This window comes from Moschus berezovskii, chromosome 8 (genome assembly GCF_049115385.1).
Source record: "Moschus berezovskii isolate FMDL1 chromosome 8, NW_MosBer_1.0, whole genome shotgun sequence".
In the NCBI taxonomy this organism is placed as follows: domain Eukaryota; kingdom Metazoa; phylum Chordata; class Mammalia; order Artiodactyla; family Moschidae; genus Moschus; species Moschus berezovskii.
In genome coordinates this window covers 19,809,648-19,828,959 of record NC_142467.1, presented here as the reverse complement: position 1 = coordinate 19,828,959, position 19,312 = coordinate 19,809,648, and the positions used below count along the sequence as shown (strand labels likewise).

At 41.3% G+C, this 19,312-nt stretch overlaps 1 long non-coding RNA gene across 1 annotated transcript in view; it reads left to right on the top strand.

Moving 5' to 3' along the window:
• Positions 1-405: 405 nt before the first annotated feature.
• The window catches only part of LOC148777026 (uncharacterized), a 183,572-nt gene continuing 164,665 nt past the window's right edge, over positions 406-19,312 (top strand). Inside the window, exon 1 of the long non-coding RNA XR_016037957.1 lies at positions 406-506. This is a non-coding gene — a long non-coding RNA (uncharacterized LOC148777026). The remainder of the gene's footprint in view (positions 507-19,312) is intronic.

The following is a 19,312-nucleotide window of genomic DNA, read 5'->3' as shown; positions in this document are numbered from 1 at the left end:
TTTCTAAGTGCTTGCGTTTTTCATCCCTGTGGCACAAGACCCCTTTCCGTGGCAGTGGCTATTCATGCACTAATTTACCAAGGGCAGCTCTAGGTATTTTAACAGAGTTGGTCAGGACTTAAACGTCTGTGGTTATTAGAGTGGGAATTGGGGGGCAACGGGAATGGTTGCATAGAGGAAGCGGCACCATGGAAACTTTTTTAGCAACTTGTAAGTCGTACCGTTCTCTCTTCCTGTGTTTGCCTCTGTCTGAGAGCTTGTTGGTTGAGCAAGGATGATTGATCCGGAACACTGAAACCGACACAGAAACAGAGATGAGGGTAGGGTGGGGGTGGGGTGGGGGAGAGAAGCGGAAGGAAGGGAGTGAGGGAGGGGAGGAAAGGAGGGATTCTGATTTCAGGATGTGTAGTGGGGCAAGATAAGTATTAGCTTTGCGGACACCTGATGAGGACGCCTGCACACTTCTTTGGGCATAGGACTCGAGAATAAAACTTTCCTGTTATCAGGTTAGTTAACCTATCTTAGTAGGTGGCTTGCTTCACTGCAATATAAAAAGCCATTCCTAATACTGACTATTCGAAGAAGCAAGTGCAGGGTGAATGATGCCAGGTTCATGAATGATGAAGTCAGTTTAGATTGTGATTTAGAAAGCTTTTGAAAAATGTTGTAGCAGTTCTTTGATGAGATTAAGTAAGGCAGAAACTGCAAGTAAAAATATTCCAGGTGTTAGAAAACAGTTAAAGAAATTTAATTTCTGATATTAAAGGAGCATGGAAAAGTAAATAAAAGCGGTACTGAAGTTTTAAAATTTAAGCAGAAAAAAATGTGTTAATTCTGAGATCTAATTGTGTGATCTGGCTGTGGATAATTTTAAAATTGTGACAGATGGCGATTGGGAGAATATATATTTTTTATAAACTTTGTGCTAAGAAATTGCAGGTGATATAAATAACACATGAAGAATAAGTAATTTTCATTGTGGGAAATCACTGCTTTGGCAAATAGACACAACTTGGCATATTACTTGTGTAGGGATATCAGAAAATAGTGCTATTGGAAGTGATTCTAAAATTCTTTTACCAAGTCATGATATTAACTCACCTTGGTAGTGAGGTAGGTTGTCTCTGTGGAAACCGTCTGACTTGAGGATTGAGACTCCAGTAGGGCAGAGTTGTGTGCAAAACTTCTGCACTCACTTGCTGTCTAGCTCTTAGCTGTGTGCCATAGCGCACCGCAGATACAAACTCCAGCCTAGTTATTGGGCAAATTATATACTTCTGCAATTCAACTTTTCCATGTACTCTTTTCTCTTGCCCCTAATCTTCTTAAGTTCTGTTTGGTATGTTACAAAAGTCTGGTTTTATGTTAGCTTCTATTCTTTGACCTTTTTCATCTGTGAAATGGCGTTGTCACCTACTGACATTGGATGGGTGTGGTGAAGAGTTTTATTTTGCAAGGCGTTTTCAAACTTTTTTCCTTAAGGGGCCCAAGAATATACAGTTGATTTATTTATTAAGAGACTATCATAGGAGGGACTTAATTGTATGAAATGATATGTGTATCACTGAGGCGTTTCGGGCTTCAGGAAGCAAAGACTGTCTCTAGTAAGTTTAGGCCAAAAACGGGGATGCACTCGTTCAGAAGCAGAGGAAGAGTTGAAAATTCAAGGCCTTGGGAAGGTCAGCAACCAGAGTAGCTCCAGGGATCTCTATGATAAGAACTACTGGAGAATCTCTTAACGGCACTAGACTTGAAATGTCTCAGCTCCAAATTCCTTCTGTCCTGTGTGACTCTACTTAGGTTTCAGATCCTAAGAGAGAGAGGCTGATTGAATGCTTGGTCCAGAAGTCTCCCATGGGCCAGCTGTAGTAGGAAGACTCTTAGGATGTCATAGTTTTGATACTGTGCTTATCCTTTGTTTGTAGACCCAGAAGGACTTCATGGAATAGAAACCTTTAGGGAGAACAGGGTACTCTTACCAAAACAGATACCCATTACAAGTCCATTGGGCTACACTATCCAGACTTGAGTAAATCTCAAATCAAGTAGTGGGGTAAAATCATTTACTTACTAGATTAGTTTGCTAAAGCTGCCATAACAAAGTATCACAGACTGGCTTAAACTACAGAAATTAAATTTTCTTACAGTCTTGGGTGCTGGAAGTCCAAGTAAGGCCTCTCATTGGCTTGTAGATGGCTCCAGTGTCTTCGCGAGGTATTGCTTCTGTTTGTCGTTTCCTAATATCTTCTTATGAGGAGACTAGTTGTATTGGATCAGAACCCACTCACATGATCTCATTTTTTACTTTACCACTTTAAAGGCCCTATCTTCAAATAGAATCACATTCTGAAGTTCTGGGAGTTAGAACTACAACTTATGAATTTGCGGGGGGGACATGATTCTAGCCGTAATACCTACCTAGTAAGTTGTAGGTTAAATGACAGTGTATTTAAGTGGCCAGCATAGTCTTCAATCAGTTGTAGCTAAAATATTGTTACACAGCTCAGAATATTTGTATTGATGATGAAGTATCAGGTTATTACACTGAGTACTATGATACAAAGATGGCTAAATTATGGCTCTCGCTTTTGGGAAGCTCAGTAATATATATTTTGCATGAATTGTGTGAATATACATAGATATGTGTGTGCTATATATCTAAGTGTATATGTGTAATATATACAGTACTTGGTAATCATACCATCTGATTCAGAAGACAGACATCAGTTCCTGCTTTGGCAAATTACATCCTCTCTTCTGTTCTCTGAGAATTCATAATCCTTCTCCCATCCCTCAAAATACCTTTTGTTTGTCTAGTATTCATAAAGACCCAGAGGTGACAGCAAGTCAAGAGAACCAAAAATAAAACTTATGATAGGAATTATTTTGTATTTTTTTCTTAGTTTTTAAAAAGTGATTTTCCCCACAAATTCATATAGTTCTTATAATTTTTTTTTAGAGGAAGTGAGGTTTTGTTTCAGATAAGGCCATACATTTGCTCAAGCAAATCTTTTGTGCAAGAGATTTGTCATTCCTTCGATTTCTGATATTCAGCAAGTTATTTTTGTATGTATGAAAAACCAGAAAACCTTCTTGCTTGAAACACAAATAAAGTGTGAATATATATGCTCATTGTAAAAATCCAAAACAATATGCAGAACTACACAGGGAAAAAGTCAATACCTCTCTTTACATTTCCCCCCTCTAACTCCCTCCAACCCATTCTCCTCTTGAATGGCAGGCATGGTGAGAATTTGGTTTGCATCCTCTGTGACCTTTTCAAACATTATTTTCCTAATTGTATAAGAACATACACAGAATTTGGGGACATTTTTATTTGAAAGAAGCAGAGTTATAATGTAGATATTGTTCTAAGGCTTTTCTTTCTTCCATTAAAATATTGTGCTGGAATTTTTGGTGGAATTTTAATACTAAATCCTACCACTGGGGCTTCCCTGGTGGCTCGGAGATTAAAGTGTCTGCCTCCAATGCGGGGGACCTGGGTTCGATCCCTGGGTTGGGAAGATCCCCTGGAAAAGGAAATGGCAACCCACTCCAGTATTCATGCCTGGAGAATCCCATGGACAGAGGAGCCTGGTGGGCTACAGTCCCTGGGGTCTCAAAGAGTTGGACACGACTGAGCGACCTCACTCATTCACTCACCACTGGCCCACCTGCCCTCTAGGACTCTTGACTGGTAAGCAACCGCCAAGAGCCTGGGAGGAGGGGGCCAAAGTACATGCCATGGCTTCTGAGATAGAATAGCTGGACGAGTGCCCGGAGCTTTAGATAGCAGGCTCCCTTGTGAAATGGCAGTGGTTCATGAGGAAGTGGCCTAGCCCTCTAGGTAGGGCTCCTTGCCCCTGGCTTCCTAAGTCCAGGTACTTAGCCAGCCCCTGGATGAGGATGCCTCTGAGGCTAGGCTCTGGTCTGTGAACCAACAGAAGAGGATCGGGTATTAGCAGAAAGTTAGTGGAAGTTATTCTTGACTTTTGGAATAGTAGCTCTGCTACTAGTCAACTCTGATCCAAGCACGAGGCTGATGACGTCAGTGTTTCCTCTCATAGGGGGCAGACGAAGAGCTGAGAAGTGGGTGGAGAGATGGCCTGGGAGCACAGGTGAGAGTAGGCTTTCTTCCGTGGGCTGACAGGAAGACGTGAGGGAGGATAAAAATGTCTTCTCAGAAAATAATATCTGGCAAACCTTACCATTTCAACCCATGAAAATTTAAATCATTTTAAAGGGGTGATGGCAACCCACTCCAGTGTTCTTGCCTGGACAATCCCATGGACAGAGGGGCCTGGCGGGCTACAGTCCATGGGGTCCCAAAGTTGGACATGACAGAGCAACTGACACTTCACACACTTTCACAAAGGGGTGATACTATTTTATAACTTACATTTACATAGCATTTTGAAGTTTTAAAAACTTTTGTACTTTCCCCCTGATTTTATTCTCACAACAGTTCTGTATAGGGCTTGTTTCATAGATATGGAAGTAAAGCCTTAAGCAAGGGCAGGGGTGGGGTGGGGGTCAAGGTATTCTGTGAATTTAAGATCTCTGGCCATCTGGTGCAGTTCCCTTTCCACAATAACATATTGCTTCTTGTTAAATGTTAGTTTATATTCAAGTTGGGCAGGAGTAATTGCCTGCTATTGCAATTATTTGTTAGAACTCTTTTTTTTGAAAGGCCTAATTTCAGCTGTTTGTTGTAAATGTGATTCATTTATTGAAAACTGTCATTGACATGTTTATTTTGTGTCAGTTTTTATTTTTTGATATCTAGCATCTGAACCATGCCTGTATTCTGGATAATCTACTTTATTAGTGTTGCTGGGGGTAGCATTTGCTCATAATTATAAGACACAAGCAAACATTTGTGTATCCAGCCTCCCTTGCAGCTAACATACAAGTTCACGATCTAGGCTTGGCTAATTTTTAAACCCACATTAGATAGACTTTGAAGCTGAAACTCCAATACTTTGGCCACATCATGTGATGAGTTGACTCACTGGAAAAGACTCTGATGCTGGGAAGGATTGGGGGCAGGAGGAGAAGGGGACTACAGAGAATGAGATGGCTGGATGGCATCACCGACTCTATGGGCATGAGTTTGAGTGAACTCCGGGAGTTGGTGATGGACAGGGAGGCCTGGCATGCTGTGATTCATGGGGTCACGGAGAGTTGGACACGACTGAGTGACTGAACTGAACTGAACTGACCCGAGAAGCCAGGACAGAGAATCTTCTCCGCTGGCACGGTGTTGTCATGAAGTGTTCATATTCAGTTTCGAGGGGTCTAGGGCTAATGGGGCAGTGAATCCTGATGGAGCTTTGCATGATTCATGCCCTGGATGATGGCAGTGGTATGCCCTCTGGCGTCCAGTCTCCAGAAGTAGTTATGCTGTGTCCCTACTGAACCGATTTGGGCTGTGACCCTCAATATTGACTGGCCTTTAAAAAATTTCTATTTGGTTCTCAATCTAGATCACCAAAAATACAGTGATTATATAAGCTATCAAGTAACTTTTCGTTTTTCAAATTTGTATACAGTAAACTCACTCTTTGTGGTAGATCTATAGATTTTGACAATGTATTAATATAAAGTTATTTACCCACCACTGTAGTCATTCTCAGTCACCCCAAACCCTAATCTGTTTTCTGTTTCTATAGTTTTTCCTTTCCCAGAATCTTTGAGTAGTATCCAATAACCTTTTTAATAATGTTTCATTAGTAAATCAATAACCTTTATTTTTAGTTTTTATTGGAGTATGGTTGATTTACATTGTTGTGTTAGTTTCAGATCTACAGCAGAGTGAATCAATTATACATGTATATTTAGCCACTCTTTTTTAGATTCTTTTCCCATATAGGTTATTCAGTTCAGTTCAGTTCAGTCGCTCAGTCGTGTCCAACTCTCCCCGACCCCATGAATCACAGCATGCCAGGCCTCCCTGTCCATCACCAACTCCCAGAGTTCACTCAAACTCATGTCCACAGAGTCAGTGATGCCATCCAGCTACCCCATTCTCCGTCGTCCCCTTCTCCTCCCACCCCCAGCCTTTCCCAGCATCAGAGTCTTTTCCAGTGAGTCAACTCGTCGCATGAGGTGGCCATAGTATTGGAGTTTCAGCTTTAGCATCAGTCCTTCCAATGAACACCCAGGATTGATCTCCTCTAGAATGGACTGGTTGGATCTCCTTGCAGTCCAAGGGACTCTCAAGAGTCTTCTCCAACACCACAGTTCAAAAGCATCAATTCTTTGGCGATCAGCTTTCTTCACAGTCCAACTCTCACACTCTCACATCCATACATGACCATGGGAAAAACCATAGCCTTGACTAGACGGACCTTTGTTGGCAAAGTAATGTCTCTGCTTTTTAATATACTATCTAGGTTGGTCATAATTTTCCTTCCAGGAGTAAGCGTCTTTTAATTTCATGGCTGCAATCAGCATCTGCAGTGATTTTGGAGCCCAAAAAAATAAAGTCTGACACTGTTTCCACTGTTTTTCCACCTATTTCCCATGAAGTGATGGGACCAGATGCCATGATCTTTGTTTTCTGAATGTTGAGCTTCAAGCCAACCTTTTCACTCTCCTCTCTCACTTTCATCAAGAGGCTTTTGAGTTCCTCTTCACTTTCTGCCATAAGGGTAGTGTCATCTGCATATCTGAGGTTATTGATATTTCTCCCGGCAATCTTGATTCCAGCTTGTGCATCTTCCAGCCCAGCGTTCCTCATGATGTACTCTGCATATAAGTTAAATAAGCAAGGTGACAATATACAGCCTTGACGTACTCCTTTTCCTATTTGGAACCAGTCTGTTGTTCCATGTCCAGTTCTGACTGTTGCTTCCTGACCTGCATACAGGTTTCTCAAGAGGCAGGTCAGGTGGTCTGGGATTCCCATCTCTTTCAGAATGTTCCACAGTTTATTGTGATCCACACAGTCAAAGGCTTTGGCATAGTCAATGAAGCAGAAATAGATGTTTTTCTGGAACTCTCTTGCTTTCTCCATGATCCAATGGATGTTGGCAATTTGATCTCTGGTGCCTCTGCCTTTTCTAAAACCTGCTTGAACATCTGGGAGTTCACGGTTCACATATTGCTGAAGCCTGGCTTGGAGAATTTTGAGCATGACTTTACTAGCGTCTGAGATGAGTGCAATTGTGAGGTAGTTTGAGCATTCTTTGGCATTGCCTTTCTTTGGGATTGGAATGAAGACTAACCTTTTCCAGTCCTGTGGCCACTGCTGAGTTTTCCAAATTTGCTGGCATATTGAGTGCAGCACTTTCACAGCATCATCTTTCAAGATTTGAAATAGCTCCACTGGAATTCCATCACCTCCACTAGCTTTGTTCATAGTGATGCTTTCTAAGGGCCACTTGACTTCACATTCCAAGATGTCTGGCTCTAGGTCAGTGATCACGTTATCGTGACTATCTTGGTCGTGAAGATCTTTTTTGTACAGTTCTTCTGTGTATTCTTGCCACTTCTTCTTAATATCTTCTGCTTCTGTTAGGTCCATACCATTTCTGCCCTTTATCGAGCCCATCTTTGCATGAAATGTTCCCTTGGAATCTCTAATTTTCTTGAAGAGATCCCTTGTTTTTCCTATTCTGTTGTTTTCCTCTATTTCTTTGCATTGATCACTAAGGAAGGCTTTCTTATCTCTCCTTGCTATTCTTTGGAACTCTGCATTCAGATGCTTATATCTTTCCTTTACTCCTTTGCTTTTCGCTTCTTTTCTTTTCACAGCTATTTGTAAGGCCTCCTCAGACAGCCATTTTGGTTTTTTGCATTTCTTTTCCATGGGGATGGTCTTGGTCCCTGTCTCCTGTACAATGTCACGAACCTCCGTCCAGAGTTCATCAGGCACTCTATCTATCAGATCTAGACCCTTAAATCTATTTCTCACTTCCACTGTATAATCATAAGGGATTTGATTTAGCTCTTATCTGAATGGTCTAGTGGCCTTCCCTACTTTCTGCAATTTAAGTCTGAATTTGGCAATAAGGAGTTCATGATCTGAGCCACAGTCAGCTCCTGGTCTTGTTTTTGCTAACTGTATACAGCTTCTCCATCTTTGGCTGCAAAGAATATAATCAATCTGATTTCGGTGTTGACCATCTGGTGATGTCCATGTGTAGAGTCTTGTGTTGTTGGAAGAGGGTGTTTGCTATGACCAGAGCGTTCTCGTGACAAAACTCTATTAGCCTTTTCCCTGCTTCATTCCGTGCTCCAAGGCCAAATTTGCCTGTTACTCCAGGTGTTTCTTGACTTCCTACTTTTGCATTCCAGTCCCCTATAATGAAAAGGACATCTTTTTTGGGTGTTAGTTCTAAAAGGTCTTGTAGGTCTTCATAGAAGCGTTCAACTTCAGCTTCTTCGGCGTTACTGGTTGGGGCATACTCCTGGATTACTGTAATATTGAATGGTTTGCCTTGGAAACGAACAGAAATCATTCTGTTGTTTTTAAGATTGCATCCAAGTACTTCATTTTGGACTCTTTTGTTGACCATGATGGCTACTCCATTTCTTCTAAGGGATTCCTGCCCACAGTAGTAGATATAATGGTCATCTGAGTTATATTCACCCATTCCAGTCCATTTTAATTCACTGATTCCTAGAATGTTGACGTTCACTCTTGCCATTTCCTGTTTGACCATTTCCAATTTGCCTTGATTCATGGACCTAACATTCCAGGTTCCTATGCAATATTACCCTTTACAGCACTGGACCTTGCTTCTATCACCAGTCACATCCACAACTGGGTATTGGTTTTGCTTTTGCTCCATCCCTTTATTCCTTCTATAGTTATTTCTCCACTGATCTCCAGTAGCATACTGGGCACCCTCCGACCTGGGGAATTCCTCGTTCAGTAGCCTATCATTTTGCCCTATGATACTGTTCCTGGGGTTCTCAAGGCAAGTATACTGAAGTGGTTTGCCATTCCCTTCTCCAGTGGACCACATTCGGATGTGGTCCATGTGATCAGATCGACTAGTTTCCTGTGATTATGATTTCAGTGTGTCTGCCCTCTGATGGCCCCTCGCAATACCTACCGTCTTATTTGGGTTTCTCTTACCTTGAGCGTGGGATATCTCTTCACAGCTGCTCCAAGAAAGCGCAGCCGCTGCACCTTACCTTGGATGAGGGGTATCTCATCCAGGCCGCCCCTCCTGACCTTGAATGTGGGGTAGCTCCTCTTGGCCACCGGCCCTGGCCTCAGGCGTAGGGTAGCTCCTCACGGCTGCGCCTCTTTGCGTGGTCGGTTGTGCTGGAGCCGGTGTCTCTTGCGTCTGCGCTGCCGGGGCTGGCGTCTCTCGCGTCTGTTCACTCCTGTCATCTCCCGTTTGACCACTTCCCATTTGCCTTGATTCATGGACCTAACGTTCCAGGTTCCTATGCAATATTGCTGTCTACAGCATTGAACCCTGCTGCCGTCACCAGTCCCATTCACAACTGGGTGTTGTTTTTGCTTTGGCTCCGTCCCTTCATTCTTTCTGATTTCTCCACTGATCTCCAGTAGCATATTGGGCACTTACCGACCTGGGGAGTTCATCTTTCAGTGTCCTATCATTATGCCTTTTGATACTGTTCATGGGGTTCTCAAGGCAAGTATACTGAAGTGGTTTGCCGTTCCCTTCTCCAGTGGACCACATTCTGTCAGACCTCTCCACCATGACCCGGCCGTCTTGGGTGGCCCCACATGGCATGGCTTAGTTTTATTAAGATAGACAAGGCTGTGGTCCGTGTGATCAGATTGGCTCGTTGTCTGTGATTGTGGTTTCAGTCTGTCTGTCCTCTGATGCCCTCTCTCAGTGCCTACCATCTTACTTGGTTTCTCTTACCTTGGATGTGAGGGTCTCTCTTCATGGCTGCTCCAGCAAAGCACAGCCGCTGCTCCTTTCCTCTGATGTGGATAGCTCCTCTTGGCCACCGCCCCTGCCCTCTGGCCCAGGGTAGCTTCTCTCGGCCGCCGTTGTGTGCCGTCGCAGCCGCCGCACTCGTGTGCCTTCGCAGCCCTGTAAATAAGTTCTTCAGTACCATTTTTCTAGATTCCGTGTGTATGTGTTAGAATACAATATTTATCTTTCTGACTCACTTCACTCTGTATAATAGGTTCTGCTGCTGCTGCTGCTAAGTCACTTCAGTCGTGTCCGACTCTGTGTGACCCCATAGACGGAAGCCCACCAGGCTCCCCCATCCCTGGGATTCTCCAGGCAAGAACACTGGAGTGGGTTGCCATTTTCTTCTCCAATGTGTGAAAGTGAAAAGTGAAAGTGAAGTCGCTCAGTCGTGTCCGACCCTTAGCGACCCCATGGACTGCAGCCTACCAGGCTCCTCCATCTAGGCAAGAGTACTGGAGTGGCTTGCCATTGCCTTCTCCGATAATAGGTTCTAGGTTCATCCAACTCATCAAAACTGACTCAAATGCATTCCCTTTTATCTCTGAATAACATCCCACTGTGTGTATGTACCACATCTTTATCCACTCATCTGTTGGTGGACATCTAGGCTGCTTCTGTGTTCTAGCTATTGTAAATAGTGCTGCAGTGAACAATGGGATACATGTGTCTTTTTCAATTTTGGTTTCCTCAGGGTATATGCCTAGGAGTGGGGTTGCTGGGTCATATGGTGGTTTTATTCCTTGTTTTTAAAGGAATCTCCATACTGTCTTCCATAGCGGCTATATCAGTTTACATTCCCACCAACAGGGCAAGAGCATTCCCTTTTCTTCTTTTACTGTTCCATTTTGACTGGTATGAGGTGATATGTCATTGTAGTTTTGCTTTGCATTTCTCTAATAATGAGCGATGTTGGGCATCTTTTCATGTGTTTGTTAGCGATCTGTATGTCTTCTTTGGGGAAATGTGTTTAGATGTTTTTCCCACTTTTTGATTGGGTTTTTTTTTTTTTGGCATTGAGTTGTATGAGCTGCTTGTATATTTTGGAAATTAATCCTTTGTCAGTTGTTTCATTTGCTATTATTTTCTCTTATTCTGAGGGTTGTCTTTTCACCTTGCTTATAGTTTACTTTGCTGTGCAAAAGCTTTTAAGTTTAATCAGGTCCCATTTGTTTACTTCTGTCTGTATTTCTGTTACTCTAGGGGTGGGTCATAGAGGATCTTGCTTTATGTCATAGAGTGTTCTGCCTTTGTTTTCCTCTAAGAATTTTATAGTTTCTGGTCTTACATTTAGGTCTTTAATCCATTTTGAGTTTATCTTTGTGTATGGTGTTAGGAAGTTCGTCTTTTTTACAATATTGATTCTTCCTACCCAATGACACAGAATAACCCTCCATCTGTTTATGTCATCTTTAATATCTTTCATTAGTGTCTTATAATTTTCTGTGTACAGTTCTTTTGTCTTGTTAGGTAAGTTTGTTCCTAGATATTTCTTTTTGTTGCGATGGTGAATGGGATTGATTCTTTAATTTCTTTTTCTGATTTTTCATTGTTAGTATATAGAAATGCAAGTGATTTCTGTATGTTGATTTTGTAGCCTGCAATTTTGCTAAATTCACTGATTAGCTCTAGTAATTTTCTGATACTATCTTTAGGGTTTTCTGTGTACAGTATCATGTCTTCTACAAACAGTGAAAGCTTTACTTCTTCTTTTCCAATCTGGATTCCTTTTATTTCTTTTTCTTCTCTGATTGCTGTAGCTAGGACTCCCAAAACTATGTTGAATAATAGTGGTGAAAGTAGACACCTTTGTCTTGTTCCTGATCTTGGGGGGAATGGTTTCAGTTTTTCACCATTGAGAATAATGTTTGCTGTAGGCTTATCATATATGGCCTTTACTATGTTGAGGTAGGTTCCTTCTATGCCCATTTTTTGAAGAGTTTTAATCATAAATGGGTGCTGAGTTTTGTCAAAGCCTTTTTCTGCATCTGTTGAGATTATCATATGATTTTTATCTTTCAATTTGTTAATATGGTGTATCACATTTGTGTGTATTGAAGAATCCTTGCATTTCTGGAATAAACCCAACTTGATCATGGTGTATGAGCTCTTTGATGTGTTGCTGAATTCTGTGTGCTAAAATTTTGTTGAGGATTTTTGCATCTATGTTCATCAGTGATATTGGCCTGTTCAGTTCAGTTCAGTTCAGTTCAGTCGCTCAGTCGTGTCCGACTCTCCGCGACCCCATGAATCACAGCACTCCAGGCCTCCCTGTCCATCACCAACTCCCGGAGTTCACTCAAACTCACGTCCACAGAGTCGGTGATGCCATCCTGTAGTTTTCTTTTTTTCGTGTTGTCTTTGTCTGGCTTTGGTATCAAGGTGATGGTGACTGCAAAGAATGAGTTTGGAAGTGTTCCTTCCTCTGCAATTTTTTGAAAGAGATTTAGAAGGATAGGCATAGAATTCTCCTGTGAAGCCATCTCATCCTGGGCTTTCGTTTTTTGGGATATTTTTGATCACACCTTAAATTTCAGTGCTTGTAATTGGGTTGTTCATAATTTCTATTTCTTCTTAGTTCAGTCTTGGAAGATTGAACTTTTCTAAGAATCTATCCATTTCTTCCAGGTTATCCATTTTATTGCCATATAGTTGTTCATAGAAATCTCTTATAATCCTTTGTACTTCTGCATTGTCTGTTGTAACCTCTCCTTTTTCACTTCTAATTTTATTGATTTGATTCTTCTCTCTTTTTTTCTTGATGAGCCTGGCTAAAGGTTTGTCAATTTTGTTTATCTTCTCAAAGAACCAGCTTTTAGTTTTATTAATCTTTACTATTGTTTCTTTAATTTCTTTTTCATTTATTTCTGCTTGGATCTTTATGATTTCTTTCCTTCTACTGATTTTGGGGTTTTCTTATTCTTTTTCCAGTTGTTTTAGGTGTAAAGTTGCTGCTGCTGCTGCTGCTAAGTCACTTCAGTCGTGTTCGACTCTGTGTGACCCCATAGACAGAAGCCCACCAGGCTCTCCCGTCCCTGGGATTCTCCAGGCAAGAACACTGGAGTGGGTTGCCATTTCCTTCTCCAATGTGTGAAAGTGAAAAGTGAAAGTGAAGTCGCTCAATCGTGTCTGACCCTTAGCGACCCCACGGACTACAGCCTACCAGGTTCCTCCATCCATGGGATTTTCTAGGCAACAGTACTGGAGTGGCTTGCCATTGCCTTCTCCGAGGTGTAAAGTTAGGTTATCTATTTGATGTTTTTCTTGTTTCTTGAGGTAGGATTGTGTTGCTATAAAGTTCTCTCTTAGAACTGCTTTTGCTGCATCCCATAGGTTTTGAGTTGTGTTTTCATTGTCATTTGTTTCTAGAAATTTTTTGATTTCCCTTTTGATTTCTTCAGTAACCTGTTGGTTATTTATAACCTTGTTGTTTAATATCCATGTGTTTGTTTTTCTTACAGTTTTTTTTCTTATTATTGATATCTAGTCTCATAGCGCTGTGGTAGGAGAAGATGCTTGAAATGATTTCAATTTTCTTAAATTTACTGAGGTTTGATCTGTGACCCAAGATGTGGTCTATCCTGGAGAATGTTCCATGTGCATTTAAGAAGAAGGTGTATTCTTCTGCATTTGGATGGTATGTCCTGAAGATATCAATGAGATCAATCTCATCTAATGTATCATTTAAGACTTGTGTTTCCTTATTAATTTTCTGTTTTGATGATCTGTCCATTGGTGTGAGTGGCGTGTTAAATTCTCCTACTATTATTGTGTTACTGTCAATTTCACCTTTTATGTCTGTTAGTGTTTGTCTTACGTATCGAGGTGCTCCTCTGTTGGGTGCATGCTGCTGCTGCTGCTGCTGCTGCCAAGTCGCTTCAGTCGTGTCCAACTCTGTGCGACCCCACAGACGGCAACCCACCAGGCTCCCTGTCCCTGGGATTCTCCAGGCAAGAACACTGGAGTGGGTTGCCATTTCCTTCTCCAATGCATGAAAGGGAAAAGTGAAAGTGAAGTCGCTCAGTCGTGTCCGACTCTTAGCGACCCCATGGACTGCAGCCTACCAGGCTCCTCCATCCATGGGATTTTCCAGGCAAGAGTACTGGAGTGGGGTGCCATAGCCTTCTCCAGTTGGGTGCATAGATATTTACAATTGTTATGTCTTCCTCTTGGATTGATCCCCTGATCATTATGTAGTGTCCTTCCTTGTCTCTTGTAATCTTCTTTATTTTAAAGTCTTTTTTGTCTGATAGGAGAATTGCTACTCCAGCTTTCTTTTGCTTCCCATTTGCATGGAATATGTATTTCTGTCCTCTCACTTTCAGTCTGTATGTGTCTTTAGATCTGAAGTGGGTTTCTTGTAGACAGCGTATATATGGGTCTTGTTTTCATATCCATTCAGCCAGTCTGTATCTTTTGGTTGGAGCATTTAATCCATTTACATTTAAAGTAATTATTGATATATGTGTTCCTATTGCCATTTTCTTAATTGTTTGGGATTGATTTTGTAGATCTTTTTTCTTCTCTTGTATTTCTTGACTATATAAGTCCGTTTAATATTTGTTGTAAAGCTATAGTTTGGTGGTACTGAAGTCTCTTAACTTTTGCTTGTCTGAAAAGCTTGTTATTTCTCTATCAATTTTTGAATGAGATCCTTGCTGGTACAGTAATCTTGGTTGTACCTTTTTCCCTTTCAGTGCTTTAAATATATCCTGCCTTTCCTTTCTGGCCTGAAGAGTTTCTGCTGAAAGATCAGCTGTTAAGCATATGGCACTTCCCCTGTATGTTACTTGTTGCTTCTTCCTTGCTGCTTTTAATATTCTATCTTTGTGTTTAGTCTTTGTTAGTTTGATTAGTATGTGTCTTTGTGTTTCTCCTTGGGTTTATCCTGTATGGGACTCTTTGGGCCTCTTGGACTTGATTAACTATTTCCTTTTCCATGTTGGGGAAATTTTCAACTATAATCTTTTCAAAAAATTTCTCATACCCTTTCTTTTTCTCTTCTTCTTCTGGGACCCCTATAATTCGAATGTTGGTGCATTTGATATTGTCCCAGAGGTCTCTGAGACTATCCTCAGTTCTTTTCATTCTTTTTACTTTATTCTGCTATTCAGAAGTTATTTCCACCATTTTATCTTCCAGCTCACTGATTCGTTCTTCTGTCCATTCCCCTGTTGATGGACATTTAGGTTGCTCTCATGTCTTGGCTATTGTAAATAGTGCTGCAGTGAACATTGGGGTGCATGTACCTTTTTGAATTATAATTTTCTCTGGATATATGTCCAGAAGTGTGATTGCTGGATGAGATAGTAGTTCTGTTTTTAATATTTTAAGGAACCTCCATACTGTTCTCCATAGTGGCTGCACCAATTTACATTCCCACCAACAGTTTAAAAGGGTTCCCACTTCTCCACACCCTCTCTGGCATTTACTGTTTGTAGATTTTTTGATGGTGACCATTGTGACTGGTGTGAGGTGATACCTCATTGTAGTTTTGTTTTGCATTTCTCTAATGATTAGTAATCTGAGTTAAATTCACCCATTCCAGTACATTTTAGTTCACTGATTCCTAGAATGTCTGTGTTCACTCTTGCCATCTCCTGTTTGACCACTTCCAATTTGCCTTGATTCATGGACCTAACATTCCAGATTCCTTTGCAATATTGGTCTTTACAGCATCGGACCTTGCTTCTATCACCAGTCACATCCACAACTGGGTATTGGTTTTGCTTTGGCTCCATCCCTTCATTCCTTCTAGAGTTACTTCTCCACTGAGCTCCAGTAGCATACTGGGCACCTACCGACCTGGGGAATTCCTCATTCAGTATCCTATCATTTTGCCCTTTGTTACTGTTCACGGGGTTCTCAAGGCAAGTATACTGAAGTGGTTTGCCATTCCCTTCTCCAGTGGACCACATTCGGATGTGGTCCATGTGATCAGATTGACTAGTTTTCTGTGATTATGATTTCAGTGTGTCTGCCCTCTGATGCCCCCTTGCAATACCTACCGACTTATTTGGGTTTCTCTTACCTTGGTCATGGGATATCTTTTCACAGCTGCTCCAGCAAGGAGATCCAACCAGTCCATTCTAAAGGAGATCAATCCTGGGTGTTCATTGGAAGGACTGATGCTAAAGCTGATACTGCAATACTTTGGCCACCTCATGCGACGAGTTGAGTCACTGGAAAAGACTCTGATGCTGGGAAGGATTGGGGGCAGGAGGAGAAGGGGACGACAGAGAATGAGATGGCTGGATGGCATCACCAACTCTGTGGACATGAGTTTGAGTGAACTCTGGGAGTTGGTGATGGACAGGGAGGCCTGGTGTGCTGTGATTCATGGGGTCGCGGAGAGTCGGACACGACTGAGCGACTGAACTGAACTGAACTGAATGATTAGTAGTGTTGAACTTTTCACGTGTGATTTTTGGCTATCTGTGTGTCTTCTTTGGAGAAATGTATATTTGGATCTTCTGCTTATTTGTTAGTTGACTTGTCTGTTTTTATATTGAATTGCATGAGCTGAAAGAATAACCTTTAAAATTAATATTAGTAAATTTATTTTCTGCTTTAAATAATAATAGTCAAAATTTACTGGATGCTTAACATTTACTTTGCTTTGTTCTTACTAAATGCTTTAGATGAAAAGGTGCATTTAATCCTCACCACAGTGGTAATACATAGATCCTCTTGTAATCCCCATTTTACATGTGAAGAAGCTGAGGCACACAGAGATTAAGAAACTTGTCCAAGACCACAGAGGTAATAAGTGGCAGAGTCAGTATTCAAATCTGGGCAGCTTGTGATGGACATAGATTTTTAACCTTTTTGTCTCTTATGCTGTAAATCAGTCATAACTGGTTGTTTCCACCCATTAAATTTGAATGATAGAACTGGTGAGCAAAAGGCTCAAAGTACATACCCTTATGGATGTTATCACTGAGCTGTGGACACAGACATTATTAGAGTATCCTCTTGCAGATTGCCTGAAATATATCCATATTCCATCATGAACGTGTAATTGCAAATGTAGATAAGTGACAGAAAGGACCATAATCCTTTAGTGTTGCTCATAAACAAACTTGATCTAGACTGGGGAGTTATGAAAAGTTTCCCTGAGAAAGTGATACTTTTAACAGAGATTGCATCAAGACTGTGTGTGCGGGCCCGTGGAGCATGTGACTAGAATCTTCCTGAGGGAGCTGCAGGTGCCAGGGCCCTGGGGCAGGAGGCAAGGTGGCTGCTGTAACTGGAGCATGGAGATTTGGGGAAGCTCCACTGCTCACCAAGGCAGTGGGGAGTTAGAGGTAGACGAGTGGCCAAGTCATGCAGAGCCTTGTAGGTCACATCAAATACCTATGAGGCTTTGTCTCCCTCTGGTTCTAAATAACACTGGAGAGTCTTTAATCACCCATGCAAAGCAAGAAAACCAAACAGAGGGCAGTGTACACAAAGGACTGTGCATTCTCATGGAACAGGGAAAGGCAGTGATGGGAAAGCAGTGGGCCCAGGACCTCTTGCATAGTTCCTGGAAGGTGTTCTTGGACCACTTGTCTTACCTCAGGAGGTTTCTGGGTATATATGGGGACCCATTGATTGTGCATAGAAGCACTGTGAGGCTGACTTCTGTTCATTGTTAGGCTTGAAATTGTTACAGAGTTTCTCTAAACCTCATTGCAGACTGTGTATTTGGTGTCCTTGAATGACTGGTAGGTCTTTCCATGAGCAGGGAAAAGTCAGCAAACAGACATAGGCTCTTGACTCTGCAGGTTTCACAGACCAAGACTTCAGTGAACCATGGTCGTGTTAGAATGTAGCCTCATTTTACAAATAAGGACAAGGTAACCCAACACAAAAAGACAGGTTAACTTGAACAGGGTTGCAAAAGTAGTGAACGAACAAATCATAATGAATTCTCATGGGCTTTGACCTCCTACCTATTTGACGTGTATTTTGACACATGTTATTTCTAAAACAGATCAATGACAATCATTGTGTAAATGGTTCAGTTTGATTATGCTGGCTGATACATTTGTATTTGAGAGAAAGTAGATTCAAGAAACATAGAGTTGAATTTTTCCTAGATACTACAAGTGCATTTTCAGTAAACTAATTTAAAAATCAGTAACAGAAGGCTTATGATAATTTTTTAAAAACGTTTTTTTCATCATTTTACATTTGACTGATCTTTTATAATTACCCAAATGTACGGCCGAAAGTTCGTGCTGAGAGGAAAACTTTCACAAATCTATGAGCTGAGGAGGACCATGAGGCATTCAGAAAATAAGTTAATATTCTGAGGTGTATTAATTAATACTTTTGACTACCCTGACCAGTTAAGATCCTCAGAGACATAAACCCCAATTTCAAATCCAATTAAAGTGATATCCATTACTAAATTAACCCATGTACATTCAGATCTTGAAATAAAATGACATAGTCTCAAGACACCAATTAATTAATCAAACATGCAAGAATATGTCAAGAAAATTATTAATCCATCTATTCTGATGTTATATCTCAAAGGTCTTCAAGCTCCTTATATATTAGAAGTATTATATACCACATCAATTTGTCTTCAGTTCATTTAAAAGATAACCCTGAAAAAATATTTTACCATATGCTTGTTTTAGATGCAGTGAAAAATGTTCTTTTCAAAGCATATGGTGATATAATTAGGTGTCTCTGAATAACAAGGTTGGAAAGAGGAACTGTATGAACTAAATTGAAACAATTTGCTCCTCTGGTGTTTCCCCAGCCCCTACCCTCACCCCCACCGTCGCAGTATCTTCTCGGGGTTAGCATCGTGTTAATGAAGAAATACTATCTTAAGCACTAGCAGATGAGACGAGTCTGCTGTCACCTCCCATAGCTATGGCTGAGAGGATCCCAGCCTGCTCTCCTGGCCCTTTCCCTCTGTAAGCCTGTGTGAGCACGTTCCCTGGCTGAGGCGTCCTGGCATCTCTCCAGCATCGTTGACATCAGTGTAAAGTTCTGCCGCCGGGAGCCTGTTTGTATCTATGGCTTCCCTCGTTTTCTTCATCGACCTCATGGGATTATCTTCTACTCGTGGTGAGAGGCCTCGAGTTCCTTTTACTTCAATAAAAGGGTTTGTTTTAAAATATTTCTTCCTCTCTTGCTAGACTCAATCTCTGAAGGAAAGAAAAAGTTTGAAAATAGATTCTCTATGCTTTGATAAGGACATTGGTTGTTTGTTGGGAGAGATGTAAAGATTCGTGTTTTGAAATCTGGGAAACAGCATCCTGACTTCAGATGGATTTGGGCGTGATCTTGTATACTGTTTTGTTTTGTTTTTTTTCATTTCCCCCAGCTCATTAGCATCATTTAGTAGTACAATAAGGGTAGTGGGATGTGTCACTTAAAAAAAAATTTACTTAGTT